At 40.9% G+C, this 15,551-nt stretch overlaps 1 long non-coding RNA gene across 4 annotated transcripts in view; it reads left to right on the top strand.

The window, feature by feature from the left end:
• Positions 1–1,279: 1,279 nt before the first annotated feature.
• Positions 1,280–15,551, top strand: part of LOC136230909 (uncharacterized) — a 31,290-nt gene continuing 17,018 nt past the window's right edge. Inside the window, exons 1-3 of one of the 4 annotated variants that reach the window (XR_010689589.1) lie at positions 1,280–1,648; positions 1,886–1,942; positions 9,149–10,212. This is a non-coding gene — a long non-coding RNA (uncharacterized lncRNA). Of the gene's footprint in view, positions 1,649–1,885; positions 1,943–3,228; positions 3,588–8,774; positions 8,938–9,148; positions 10,213–15,551 lie in introns of those variants that run through there. The other 3 variants (XR_010689590.1, XR_010689591.1, XR_010689588.1) reach the window with 3 other exon arrangements.

Raw genomic sequence — 15,551 nt, 5'->3', positions numbered from 1 at the left:
CCTTATTCATTCCTGGCCTAATCCTTCCTTAATTGTAAAGCAAATCCTAGAGCACCTAAATACAAGCCCCTATTCGGCCAGACAGTTCTAGCTTAGCGCTTAGAATTTAATCTGTCGAAAGCATTAGGGATTAGAAGGACCCAATCTAAGTTAACCGAATTCTTAGCGATTTCGATTTAAACCAAGTCACACGTTTATGCGCTTGAACATAGTTAGGATTTCGTATGATTACAAATCCTAATGGCCTAACGTTGTTTCAATAAATGAAAAAAAACCGAAGCCCGGCCGAACTGTGGCCTTAACTTTCATTGAAGGTCTGATTTTATAGATTGATAAATGTGTAAACAGATCAAACAAAATTAGATTACTGAAATTAAGAACAACAATCTCACAACTGGAAATAATGCTAGCCTTTGATTAATCCCTTAATCGAATGAGGAAATTAGCTACGTATAGTCATGAATCGACTATGATAGCTTACAAAGGTGAAAATAGTGAATGTAAAGTAAAATGAAAAATGGTGTTTGAAGCTTACAAAACCCTAACAATGAAGATAAAATTGTCAAATCAAAAGTGAATCCAGAAAACAATGGTGGAGTTCCTTTATAGTGTTGATTACAAAAATCTTCAATCTTCTGAGTTCCTTCCTTGATTTTAGGGATTTCCTTCGTTCAAATCATACTGTTGAGACTGTGGAGATAAGTTAGTTTCTGATTCTGCTGACTTGGCGATTTGAATAAGTCGACCCCCTTAGTCCTGGGCAAGACTAAGCCAGTGGCGATCGCAAAACTGAACTTTGGGTAAAAAGGGTCCAAAACAGCCTTCCAAGCCTTCTTTTCTCCAATTTGATCCCTGAAAGCACTTATGCAATAAAGCAAGTAAAAAGGCCCAAAATGACACAAATAAAGGGGAAATATCCATAAAAAGGGGCTAGTAAACTTGCCATTTTGGACACTTATCAACATGTCGTTAAGTTCTTGTTCAGCCAGTCCTGAAGGTTCCCTGCGATAAAAATGCGATACCAGCAAGCAGGGATAAAAAGTTTCCAGATTTCCTTCACTTCTCGGCAGTCCTTCAGCATGTAACATCTAAATAATTATGCATAATTAAGAATAAATAAATAATGACAATAGGAATAAATAAGTAAATAAAAGAAAAGGGACTAGTTACTTTTTTTGTCAAAATAAAAGAGAAGGAAAAGAAATAGGTGAATGTTATTATTATTAATTATTATTATTATTATATCATTATCAATAGTTTGTTGGAGTTGGGGTTTGGAGATACGAATATCAGAACCAAACTCATCCCTGCGCAGCTTTTGTTTTTCTTTTCTTCCAATCCTAACTTCCTTCATAACTCCCTACTCCGATTACCTCTTGAAGCGAAAATCATACCATTGAATTCCTTATTTCATAAGGAAGATTTTGAGACCACTATTCATATTTTTCTGACCAAAAAGGGTGACGACCGGAGCGGGTATTTTCACTGGGAAAGTGTAGATCCCGACCTTTTTGGCGATTTTAGTAGTGAAAGGAGTATATTTTTGGATTCCTTTGAACGTCGGCTATCTCGTGGTAGTCTCAGTTCGCCCTTCCGACAAGTCTGACGGAATTCCGGCAACCGGCCACCGCTTTTCGGCGAGACTCCGGTGAGCGTTTTTCAACCAGAATTTACCCGGTATAGGTTCTGATATATGTGATGTTTTTCTAAATTATTAGTCTTCTATGATAATTGAATTTTTAAAGGGGTTAGAATTTTAGATTTAAGTAAATGGCTATTGATTAATTAGAGGGATTAGGGACATTCAAAACATACATTGCATATCTATCATTTTTTTTAAAAAGAAACACGAATTAATTATAGGAATGCATTTTTATATTTATAGGGGAGGAAGAAACGGGTGAACAAGAACTCGAACAATTTGATTAACCTGGAACGAGAGGTAATCATAATTATTAATATTTACATGTTTATATATATCTATATATGAATGGTATAAAGAAATATATATGTGTGAGGTGATGATGAAACTATTATATGAATGGTATAAAGAAATATATATGTGTGAGGTGATGATGAAACTATTCTATGGATTGCTATATGTGCATAAATTTGCTAGGACTATTATTTGTTGTGGATTAGTGTTCCAGGAAAAGGGAATTTGGTATATAGTATTGATGTTTTGGAAATTTGGTATATGCTGTGGATTATATTTGAATTGTTGTTGGCCTTAGCTGAGCAAATGGTGAGGAATAATTATTATTTAGTTGGATAGAATCAAATTTAAAGTCATAGATTACGCAACGAGGGGATATATAAATGTCTGAAATTTGGATATGGTTGTGCTTAAATTCGCAGATGATACATATTATTTTGATCATATATTGAAGTAATTATTTTACAAGGTGATTGTCTATGGTAGAATAACAATACGTCTCATTTTAAATCTCACTTAATTAGCTAGCTTAAGTGGGTAGGTACAATGGTCTAGAGATTTGTTGATACTGTGATCACAGGCACCTGGGTAGGGTGTTATTTTACTCTGATTGAATTTGTACTGTGTCCTAAAACTGGAGGCGATAGCAGTACCGTACTGTTTGGATAATTATTATAAGGTTGAAAGGATATGTGTCCTACGATTGAATATTGCTAACCATGAGACCATTGGACATATTTCACTTAGGTTTAGCTAGGGCCCTTAAAACTAAATATATTAACCTTGGGATATTATTTATAGTCAAGAGTCTGGTTTGTTATGTTATCTGGCTAAATATAATAGGTGTGACTGACATATATTTATATATGTATACGTATGAATATTTGTAATTATGCTTAGTAGGCAGCTCACCCCTTGCCATATTTTTTTAGGCTAGGTTCAGAGGTTCTCCTATTTGCTAGATTTTTAGGGTTATCCTGCGTTCAGTCTGGCAAGCATAAGCGTCTCATTCCCATTAGCAATTTTGTAGGCATTCATTAGGATTTATTATATTATTGGTTTGGATCATTGCTTAAATTTAAGCGAATATTGTTGATGGATTAAATTATTTGGTTGGTTATTTAACCTTTTGGTTATGATACTTTGATAGATGGAAATAAATGGAGAGCCTTTATGTATTTATGTTGATATTTATGCTTAATTATGATAATTATTTGGTTCCTATGCGTTTTCAATGTGACTCGGGATGGGGGTTACACAGCAGGTGACTAATCATTTCTTCATCAGGGCAGCTCAGGCATTTCACGTCTGCTGTTAGTTATCGTCGGACTCGGTTAGCGTTCGTTAAGATCGCCTGTCGCTGGACAATCCAAATGAAGCACCTCACCCTCTCCGTTGCATTCCAATTTTAGATACCTGCAGATTCGCTCGACAAGGAAGTTCAGTGTGGATCAACTGGTACATCAAATTGACCGAAAAGCTTTCGGATGAGGTTTTTTGCCAGAACCAGCCGTCCTTATCACCACACTCCTCGAATAAAACATAGGATGCTAACTGCATCAGCATCACAAGTGGAAGAAGAACTTCCAACCGAGCCTAGTTCCAGCCCCTTGAGTTCACCCAGTAGTCACTTGTTGGTCCCGTATAACGTGACAAGGTTAGTTCCAGGGGGGGTTAGGAACTATTTAAAAATTTTGTCCGTTAAGGCTGACTTCTTTTCTTTGAGAAAAGGTTTACACAGCGGCGCTAAGTAGTTTTAAGACACAAGCTTAGTCAATTGGTGACTAAGTCTGTTTCTTTCCTTGAGTCAGGAGATAGCACTTGAGTCTATTCCTGAACTCAGCTTCTTAGTGCACTCAACTCAGCGTGAGTTCGTTACTTAGTCAGTTTTATAGCAAGCAATATATAAAGGAGTTTAAGGGTTAGAAATATGTTACTCAGCAGACATATCCTGGTTCGGCCTCTCCGCCTACGTCTAGTCCCCGGAACGCGTTCCGAGCTTTTTGAATCCTCTACTGAGCTCTTTAAAGGTAAAGAACGAAACCTTTTACAATAGAAGCTGAGTATACAAGAGTACCTTCCTCTATTCCTCTACTCACTCCTATCACTACCGCTGAGTACTATAACCGAGTACTCAGCTTCTCCTTTCTATACTTCTAGAAATGATAAGTGTTTGCCCTAAACAACAATTGCTAAGACACTTTAGATGAATAAAATCACTCTAGACTTTTACACAATGATTGGAATTGGTGTAAGATTTGCTTAGCTATTCTCACAGAACTTCAAGTATGAATTTGGTCAGCGTTTCGACTAATTGAAGATCTGCATCGAATGAAGCATTTGAGAGGCCTATTTATAGTGACACTTCAAGCACCGGTGATTTCGAATTTCGAAATAACCGTTGGAGTCAAACGGCTTCCTGTCGCTTTCACTCAGGACGTGCTCAGTGTCGTTGGCCAATGAGATTCTTGCATCTTCTGTCTACGGCAGTGCCCAGCAGCTTTTCGTCAGATGAACAGAATGTTTTGACATTTATAGTAAAGTCTTCCAGACAACTTACTACGTCTTCTGAGCTTTACCCAAAGTAGAAATACTTTGTCTCTAAGTTGGTTTTGTTCTGCCGCTGACCTGACTACCTTGTCGTTTAACTCAGCAGCTTCATCTTAAAGCTATTTGGTCGAAGGCTTCTCGATCCTTGTCCAAGCTGAGCTGGCGTTTTACTTGATACGACTGCGTTTTGTCTTCCTGGGCCGTGAGGTCTTAATCTGTTGACTTGGGCTTGACTTCCTCTTATGGGCCTTTAGGCTTTTTTTTATCTTAATGTCTTATAAATCAATTAACTCAACATTGAACAAACACATTAGTGTGAATAAATCAAAGCATTTAAATTTAATGTGTTAGAATATTTTTATCATTCACATAAATAATTTTGTCAAATCAAAATCATGTGGAAAGGTGTTTCAACAAACTCCCCCATTTTGATGTTGGCAAAAATATTCAGTTAGGAACTCAGTGTTGAGCTCCCCCATGATAGTTGACCTTGTTTTTCTCAAGATACTCCCCCGTAAGGGTTGAGCTACTGACTCAGTTTTACTTTAAACATTTCAAGGTTTAATCAAGTAAGTCTAAGGTCAGTTTTCAGAAATAGGTCAGCTCATGGAACATATTCTTTTTAACTCAGTAAAGATATGCGGAAGATTTAGATATCAGAGTACGCTGAGTATATCTTTGTTCAATGAGGTTTAGTTAAGAGGACATATAAAAGAGGTCAATGTATAGATCAGCACAGCAGACAAACATGAAGCAATGTAAACAAATAACACAGTTGATTTAATGAAGATACGTTAATGTTTAGCACAAAACATAAGTAAGCATCACATAAGATTAGTCAATTTGAAAAATAGATGCATGTATAGTTTTGGATTAATAGTCAGCACAACAAAATACATCAGAAAAAGAATACAAGTTTTAAAATCTAAATCTAGCAATTCTAGTCAAGCTATTTTTTCTTGTAGTTGACTTGGGCAGAATGCTCTTTGGCTTTTCCCTTTTGTTTCTGCTGACTATCAGATGCTTCTCCTGTATGCTGAGTTCTACCAGCTTGTTCTTTCTCCCCCGTTTTGCCAGCATCAGGTGGAGGAGGAATGAAGGTGTCATCGAGGGCAGCACAAGTTAATCTCACGGAATATTCCTTAAGCTTTTTCGTGCTTTCATTGAGACTGTCAAAGACGGGAACACCATCATCCAGGACAGAACGGGGAACCCTGACCGAGGCACTAAGCATACTCAGAATATATTCCTGAGACTTCCCAACCCAGGTGATAGTGTTAGTCAGCATGGCATAAGCCTGATGAAACATCTTTAGCAGAGCCGAATCATAAAACTGACGTTGAGCATTCGTGTGGCGCACATGGTTGAAAGTGACTTGAGAGTACCGCAGAAGTTCATTTGTCTTGAGTTGGTCAGTTTCCATCTCTTCCTTACTCAAGTTGAGTAGACGGACATCCTCACTAATTTTCTCAATGGAGCATTGGGAGGAGAAAGAGAGTTGCTCGTTTGTCTTGGCGAGTTCAGAATGAAGCTGGGTAAAGAGATTATGAACCTCAGCAGAGGTGGCATACATTGAGTTCGCAGCTGACAGGTTTTGAAATTGACCCTGTAGAGAGTTCATGTGATTTACCATAGTCAGCTAGAGTTCAGCCAGCTTTACTATTGATTCCTGCTTGGGTTGTTGAGACTGGAGAGATGTCATGACACTCAGAAGATCCTTAAGACCTTTGATTTTGGTGAGAAGCTGAGTGGCAGAGGAAAGTTGAGTTGGCTCAACAGAAACAGACCCAGCGGCATCGGCATTGGTTTGATGAAGGTCCTGGAGTAAGGCTTGAGCTGAATCAATGATTCGTCGACCAGACTCAGTGGCGTGTAGGTAAGTGTAGGATTCATCATTGTTTGGCCCAGATGCCGGAATATGAGTAGAACCGAAAGGTGGAGGTGTTTGGTTCCTTTCATTATTGGAAGTGCCAGCATGATCAGCGGCTGGACTTGAGTTCAGATTTCCAGCAGAAGCTGACTGGTTGATATTCTGCACTTGAGGATGTGGAAGAGGGTGATCGGTAGAATTATCTACTTGCTCAGAGTCAGGCTGAAACTGACTGGTTTGAGGAGGTTGAGAAGTTTCAGCACTGACCTGAGCAGGTGTTTCCTTAGCTATCTCAATGTTTTGAGCAGCAGGAACTTCGAGGATGTGCTCGGTATTATCTTGACCTTGAGTAGCAATTGAGTCGGCATGTTCCTTAGGCTGAGAAACAGAGGCTTGCTTTTTCTGTTGCTCTGGTGGAGAAAATTGATAGGGGTATTTTACCCCTATCTTTTAGCGTGATTTACGGGTTGATTTTGGATAAAATAAATAAGTTTAATTACAAAAATAAAGCGTTTTGATAAAATAAAGAAATAAAAATAAATTTCGTACTTTCAGTTAATTTTCCGTGTTTTTGATTAGTTTAGGAAATAAAAACATCAAGCTAACTCGGCTCGCAAGATTTGTATTTCAGGTACGAGCAAGGAGCAAAAATCTACTTAAATACGTGGGGCGTATCATCCTTTACGCGGGGCGTGAAACATGGTGTCAGCAATAATTGCCTTATCCGCAGACGCCATGTGGAATTGACTCAGCATACGCGGGGCGTATGCCACCCTACGCGGGGCGTATGCCACCCTACGCGGGGCGTATGACACATATCGGAAATAATTGGCCTAATCTTGAAAGTTAGACTGCAATGTCTCCTTGAGTCAACTCTTCGTACGCGGGGCGTATTATCCTACACGCGGGGCGTGCCAGGCAATTCCTCAATGATAAAAACTCAGAGACTCAAACACGGGGCGTACTTTAGCTACGCAGGGCGTGCTTGAGACAACAAGACATGGAATTGGTCCACATGCAGGAGATTTCTGACGGAATGGGCACTTACGCGGGGCGTAGACCACCTCACGCGCGGCGTATCATGGGATTTCTGCACCAAATAATGTTGCTCCATACTTGTGCTTTGTGAAGTTACAACATTGCCCTTGCTTGATGTTTATAAATAGGAAGCTCTTGGACTTCATTACACACCAATTTACACACTAGAGAGCAAACTATACTTGTTTTGATTATTGTTGTAGTATAGATTCAGTTTTTGTAGCTAAACTCTCCACCTCGAGAGCTTGTTCGGTTGTTCCGGCATTCCATCGAAGTTCCGCTCCACCATTCGTCACCAAGCTCGAGAGTTCCACCTCCACGACCTAGGAGACGACTTTGAGTCCGGTTAGCTAGTTTCAAGGGCGGATTCTCCCCTTTTTACGTGCTAATTAGCTTGTACTCTTCCTATGTACTAGGCTTGGTTGTATTCCGTTTATATACATTCCATATTTATAATTTCATGATTTATAATCTCTATTTCCCTTTACGTGTTAATGTTTGCTACTTGTTTTGATATTTGTAATTGATTATTGTGTAGGAGAACGCGATTTCCGACGCCATTCGGGCTATCCTTAGGGAGTTATATAGGTGTTGCCTTACCGGAAGTGACAAACCGGAAACCGTAGGAATTGACAAGCCACGAAACTTACAGGCCCTAGTTTCTAATTCCCCCGCATTAGACACGCCTTGACTAGGAATCACGTAGTCTAAGTGCTTCACGGGTCGGTCCTACTACACTTAGTCGTCTTTACAAGAGTAAATTATTATCCGTATACATTTAGAGTCGTTATTTATCATGGTTATAACTTATCGCTATTCATCCTACTTCATAGGGTTTTAGCTACATAAATCTGTGTCGCCAATAGTTAGGGATAGTGTGTAGTTGTGTCCTACTTTACCCCAAAGTAATCATCGCTTAAATAACATACGAAACCGAGTCGTCTAATACTTGTAATTATAAATCCCGTGGATTCGATACCCGGTCTTAACCGGATTATTACTTGATACGACGGGGTACACTTGCCCCTAAGTAGTCGTAGTGTCTAATGGAGTTAGAACATTTAAAAGATCATATCCATATTCATAGCACATTCACCGCAATACACATTTAGTCGTCATTAGAAAACCACTACACTAGGCGCCGCGTCCATCAAATTTTTGGCGCCGTTGCCGGGGATTTATAATCTCCTACAATATTAGACAAAAACGTTTCATTGTTAGTTTAAGCATTCTTTTTGTATAAATTGTTTATATGTACTTTTACTAACATTATTCTTTCTTGTTGATAACTCTTTTATACTTGTTTTACTTTATGCACACCCGATCTAAAAGTGATTCTCTCGTACCTATTGATCTCGAAATTGAACGTACTCTTTGTAGGTTACGTAGAGAAAGAATGGCAAATCTCAACAATGAAGCTAACCAGCCCGAGTTCAACCAAAGGGGGTCGGAACAACCCGTGAATAACGACCGTAATGGTGAAGGCAACGACACACGTTCGATGTTGGAGATTCTTGCTCCACATCGCCTTCAAATCTGCCATGGAATCGTTGCCCCCACCATTCCGGCCGACACATTTGAAATAAAGACTAGCATGATCCAATTAATCCAACAACTCGGTCAATTCGGAGGGGAACCCCATGAAAACCCTAACGAACACCTTGATAAATTTCTTATGTGTGCCGAAACTTCACGGCAAAACGGTGTTCCGGTTGAGGCCGTCCAACTAAAACTATTTCCTTTCTCTTTGACAGGGCAGGCATTGGAATGGTTGCACTCGTTAGAGGCGGGATCGATCACCTCTTGGAAGGAACTTGAGAAGGAGTTCCTATCTTACTACTTCCCGCCCTCTAAAACGATTAAGTTGAGAAAAGATATCACTTCCTTTCGGCAACTTGGATACGAGGCCCTCCATTCAGCTTGGGCTAGGTTCTGAAAGTTGCTCCGAAGCTGTCCCCATCACGATATCCCTAAGCATGATCTAGTAAGTACCTTTTATCATGGTTTAACACCTACTAATCGTGCAAACGTTGATTCTGCCGCAGGTGGGGATTTGTTTCGCAAATCGGCAAGTGAGGCATATGAGCTCATTCACGAATTAGCTAGGAAAAGCGTCCAATGGCAAGAAGATCGGCTTGCCGGACCCTCGCAACATCAAACCTTTGCCGTAGAAGACGAGGCTCCCACAATCTTCATGATTGAAATGAATAAGAAGCTGGACGCTTTAATGGCGCAGATGAGCCTCCAGAATTCAGCACAAGTCCTAGTGTGCTCTCATTGTGGTGGTGGCCACCAAGGTAAGGATTGTCAAGCCGGAAGCCCTTTTGCCGGTGACACCGAAAGCGTAAGTTATGTAGGGGGACAACAAAGGTATAATTCTCATTATAACTCCTATCCTAACACGCATGCTTATCACCACCATAACAATAATAATAATGGATGGAGGCTTCAACACACTCCATCTTATGATAACAAGTGGAATGTGTTGAAGTCCCCATCCGAGCCCCATGGTAAATTTGTGGAATAAGGGTTGGGCCAATTTCCCCATGTCCAAGAAGGGAAAAAATCACAACTTCCTAGCAATGCACAAGACGCAATGGTAATTGATCTCCTTAAAGAAATATCTTCCCGTCTTGCTAATAATGAAGCATTTTGCAGGGACTTGGGACAGCAAGTGGCCCAATTAAGTCGCCAACGATAAGGGAGACAACATGGGTCTCCCCCGATTAACGCCAAGCAAAACCCGAGACCAAAAGATTGGGAGACCGTAGAAGCAATAACTCTCCGTAGTGGTAAGGGTTTGGAACCACCGGTTCCAAAGGCGACTCCACCCGCTCCACAGGTAAGTAATGAACCGGAAGTGGTAAGCAACCCCAGTTCGGATCCAAAACCCGCGACTTCCTTGGATAGGAATAAAAATGTGTGTGATCCAATTGGAGCTTACGTACCGAAGCTCCCTTTTCCACAACGACTTAAAAAGGAAAAATTGGACCACCAATACGGCAAGTTTTTGGAAATTTTTAAGAAACTTCACATTAACATTCCACTTGCGGAAGCATTGGAACAAATGCCCATATATGCGAAGTTTCTTAAAGAAATCCTCGCCAAAAAGAGGAAGTTGGATTATAATGAGACGGTAGCGATCACGGAGGAATGCTCCGCGATTATAACAAACAAACTCCCACCTAAACTCAAAGATTTGGGTAGTTTTTCTACCCCTTGCATGATTGGTAATGTTGAGTATAGGAGAGCTTTATGCGATTTGGGTGCTAGCATCAATCTAATGCCTTTATCTGTTTTTAGGAAGCTCGGCTTGGGAGAACCTAAGCCTACCAATATGACGCTCCAGCTGGCCGATAGATCCATTGCCCGGCCAAAAGGAATTGTGGAGGATGTCTTAGTGAAAGTGGACAAGTTCATTTTCCCCGCCGATTTTGTAGTGCTCGATATGGCGGAAGATGATTCGGTACCGATCCTCCTAGGACGACCATTCCTTGCAACAGGTAGGACTCTCATTGATGTCCACGAAGGTAAGCTCATCCTACGGTTGCAAGACGAAGAGGTAGAATTTAACGTTTATAACTCTATGAAATTTTCGTCTAATACCATGGCGGATTGTAATTTTTTAAATTCCGTAGACTCTATTGATCTTTTTGTTGAAGAATTTGTGATAGGTCTTCTGCGGGAACCTCTTTGGAAATAGATGGTATTGAGCATTTGGATGAGGAGCCATTGAACAATCCGTTTGAATACTCCTCCGAAATAGAACAATGTTTGTTGGCAAGGAGCCGGTTCGAGGGTTTAGACCGGGATAGCAGAGCAAAGCCGAAGACCTCTCTTGAGGAACCTCCAACTTTGGAACTTAAACCCTTGCCTCCTAATTTAAAATATGTATTTTTACAACCTCCTAATTTCTTACCGGTTGTTATTTCTTCGCTTTTGACAGCGGAAATGGAGGAAGCATTAATTGCAGTGTTACAAAAACACAAAGGCACATTTGGGTGGACCATTCACAACATAAAAGGGATCAGCCCCACCATTTGCACACACCGCATCTTTATGGAGGATAAAGTCAAGCCCTCCGTGCAGCCGCAACAATGGCTTAACCCTAATATGAAAGAGGTAGTGAAGGCCGAGGTAATCAAGCTCATCGACGCAGGTATAATCTTTCCTATCTCCGATAGTCCATGGGTTAGCCCGGTCCAATGTGTTCCCAAAAAGGGGGGCACAACGGTGACGGAAAATGATTAGGGGGAATTAATCCCCACACGGAAAGTAACCGGGTGGTGAGTATGCATTGATTATAGAAAACTTAACGAAGCCACCCGAAAAGATCATTTTCCCTTACCGTTCATCGACCAAATGTTGGAAAGAATGGCGGGTCATAAATTCTTTTGCACCCTCGATGGCTTATCCGGTTATATGCAAATTCCCGTCGATCCTTCGGATCAAGAAAAGACGACATTCACTTGTCCGTATGTGACATTTGCATATAGGCGGATGCCATTTGGGCTTTGTAACGCCCCCGCCACCTTTCAAAGGTGCATGACGGCTATATTCTCCGAAATGATTGAGGATTTCATGGAAGTCTTCATGGACGATTTTTCTGTTTTTGGATCGTCCTTTGAGATTTGTTTAGGTAATCTTGATAAAGTCCTCCAACGTTGTGAAGACACTAACCTTGCGCTCAGTTGGGAAAAATGTCAATTTATGGTTCAAGATTGCATTGTTTTGGGACACAAGGTGTCCGGGGAGGGGATCGAGGTCGATCCGGCCAAGATCGAGGTAATTGAAAAACTACCTCCACCAATCAACGTTAAGGGAATTCGGAGTTTCTTGGGTCATGCGGGGTTCTATAGACGATTCATCAAGGATTTCTCTAAGATAGCAACCCCCTTGACCCAACTCCTTGCAAAGGATGCGGAATTTAGTTTTTCCCCCGAATGTTTACTTGCATTTAATACGCTAAAGGAAAGACTAGTTAATGCACCTATCATGTTGAAACCCGATTGGAACCTCCCCTTTGAACTAATGTGTGATGCGAGTGATTTGGCTGTAGGTGCTTGTTTGGGCCAACGGGTGGATAAACTCTTTCGCCATATCTATTATGCGAGCAAAACGCTCAATGAGGCCCAACAAAACTATTCCATCACGGAAAAGGAGATGCTTGCCGTTGTTTTTGCTTTCGATAAATTTAGATCATATCTTGTGTTATCCAAAATTATCGTATACACTGACCACGCAGCTCTCAAGTACTTGATGACTAAGCAGGACGCCAAACCACGCTTGATACGGTGGATCCTACTCCTACAAGAATTCGACATTGAGATCAAAGATAAAAAAAGGAGTGGAGAATGTTGTGGCCGACCATCTCTCTCGCTTACAAGGCGAGCAAGGCGAATCTCCGGAAGCTATTGAGATTAAGGAGACCTTTCCCGATGAAGCACTCTATGCGATAACATTTTACCTTGGTATGCCGATACGGCAAACTACAAAGCCGGTAATATTCTTCCCCCGCACCTTACATATGAGCAGCGTAAGAAATTCTTTCACGATGCTAAGCACTATTTTTGGGAAGAACCCTATCTGTTCAAATCATGTGTCGATAACATTATTCGTAGGTGTATACCAGAAGAAGAGGTTAATCATGTGCTACATATGTGTCATACCCAAGAGCCGGGGGGCCACTTTGGCCCTAGTCGGACTATGGCAAAAGTCTTACAATGTGGGTTTTATTGGCCTACTTTGTCCAAAGATTCCCAAGACTTCGTCAAATCAATTGACGCTTGTCAAAGGAGCGGGAACATTTCCCGAAAGCATGAAATGCTCCAACAAGGAATCCTAGTTTGCAAACTTTTTGACGTGTGGGGGATAGACTTCATGGGACCTTTCCCTAAGTCGCATAACAACGCTTACATTCTTGTAGCGGTTGACTATGTCTCCAAATGGGTAGAGGCCGTTGCCTTACCTTCGAACGACTCTAAGGCGATAGGGAAATTTATAAAGAAAAACATTTTTATTCGGTTCGGGACCCCTCGAACTATCATTAGCGATGGGGGTTCCCACTTTTGCAACCAATAATTTGATTAACTCTTACTTAAGTATGGGGTTGCACACCGAGTCTCTACACCCTACCACCCGCAAACTAGTGGGCAAGTTGAGGTTTCTAACCGAGAGCTAAAACGCATTTTAGAAAAAACGGTTAACTCCTCTAGAAAAGACTGGAGCTTGAAACTCGATGATGCTCTTTGGGCTTACCGCACGGCGTTTAAAACGCCAATCGGGATGTCCCCTTATCGTCTAGTTTTTGGAAAGTCGTGCCATTTGCCTGTGGAATTAGAACATAAAGCATATTGGGCGCTGAAATTTTTAAATTTTGACATGCAGGCTACAGGAGAACACCGCCTCCTCCAACTCAATACTCTTGATGAACTTCGCTTAGGGTCGTACGAAAATGCCAAACTTTACAAAGAACGTACAAAACGGTGGCATGACAAGCACATCCAAGTTCGGGAGTTCAACAAGGGGGATCAAGTTCTCCTCTACAACTCTCGCCTCCGGCTATTCCCCGGAAAATTAAAAAGTCGGTCGTCGGGACCATACACCGTCATCAATGTGCACTCCTTCGGAGCAATTGAAATTCAAGGCCCCGACAATGCAACCCTCCGGGTCAATGGCCACCGTCTAAAGATATACCGTGGAGGCATCTTTCCACAACAAAGCGAAACCACACTCCTCGCACCATCGTAAGCTTGCACATCACCAAAGGAAAGTCGAGCTACTCCGACTATAAATGTAGCACTGGTTTGATGCTCTCAAACCCCCTGTATATATCTATTCAATTTTTCCTTGTTTTCTTCATTTCACTTCACAGCCACGGAAAGCCAAATCCCAATTATAATCCAACACATTACGCGGGGCGTCTCTCTCTGCACGCCCCGCGTCTTTGTGCCTCTGATCCAAAATAATGCAAGGGGCACCTTTCACGCAGGGCGTATCCCTTATTACGCCCCGCATATGGGTACCTTTCCGTGGTTCCCAAGTTCAGAAACTCAAACACGCGAGGCGTCCCACTCCCTGCGCCCCGCGTATTTGAGTCTCTGACTCAACAAGAGATAAAAACGTCGCTCTACGCGGGGCGCCCCCCTGGGCATGCCTCGCGTAGGGCCCCTGACCACTAAGGGTCTTCTTTTCCTTCCTTACCTTTATTTTTATTTTTGTTTTAATTTCTTTTTACGACGCCCTTGGAATAGGCATCATTTTAAATAACGCGGAGGGCCGTGCAACCCTGCATTTAACGTTTGTTTTGCACTAACAAAAATAAAAATAAAAATAAAATAAACACAAAAATAATTAAACTACTTTATTGACTCTTTTAAATCTTTCCCGACACGCTATCCCTCCTTCGGAAATTAATTAAAGTTCCGTTATTTGTCATCAAAAATAAAAGACGTCGACACAAGGGGATGATCTAATTAAGGAATTTTAGTCTTGGTTTTGAAATTAGGGAATTTGTGCAAAGCTTAGGTTAGTACTAAACTAAGGCATTGAGTCTTAACCCTAATGTTATCTCCATAATGAATTTTGAAAAGGCAATAAAAACGGGATAGTTGAGAATTTAGCGAAGACTTGATAGTACACAATTTAAACCCGAATCTGTGTGAGGTATTTTTGAGCCTAAAGGAGTTCATACGAGAACTCTAATTCCTTCACAATTTTTCGAGAGCTTTGACTTCACTCGACTCATAGAATTTGCATCCAATACCGGGTTAAGTACACTTATTTTTGGTAAAAAGGCAATAGATGATAAACCGAACCCACTTAGGCTAATTTTTCTTAATTTATTTTTCTCGTTTTCATCAAACATTAGGAAACCCCTTCGAGCCTATTAACCAACTTTTTTTGTTAATATCCTTTTAACATTTAACCCTTTTTCCTCTTGTTCGAATACCGACAAAATCAATTTGCACCCAAATCACTCGGAAAAAGTCACGGCCTTAACAAACGAGCACCATAAGCCTTCAAAATATTGTTTTTGTGCCTCTATCAAAACAAAGGATATGATAAAAATAAAAAGGCATTCTCAAGCTCCACCCGAGCAATTTTGAAGTATATTTTGTAAAAATCGCCAAGGCCGAAATAAACAAAAACACGGTG

This window comes from Euphorbia lathyris, chromosome 5 (assembly GCF_963576675.1).
Source record: "Euphorbia lathyris chromosome 5, ddEupLath1.1, whole genome shotgun sequence".
Classification (NCBI taxonomy): domain Eukaryota; kingdom Viridiplantae; phylum Streptophyta; class Magnoliopsida; order Malpighiales; family Euphorbiaceae; genus Euphorbia; species Euphorbia lathyris.
Note: the sequence above shows the minus strand (reverse complement) of the source record. Positions and strands in the feature narration are given on the sequence as shown.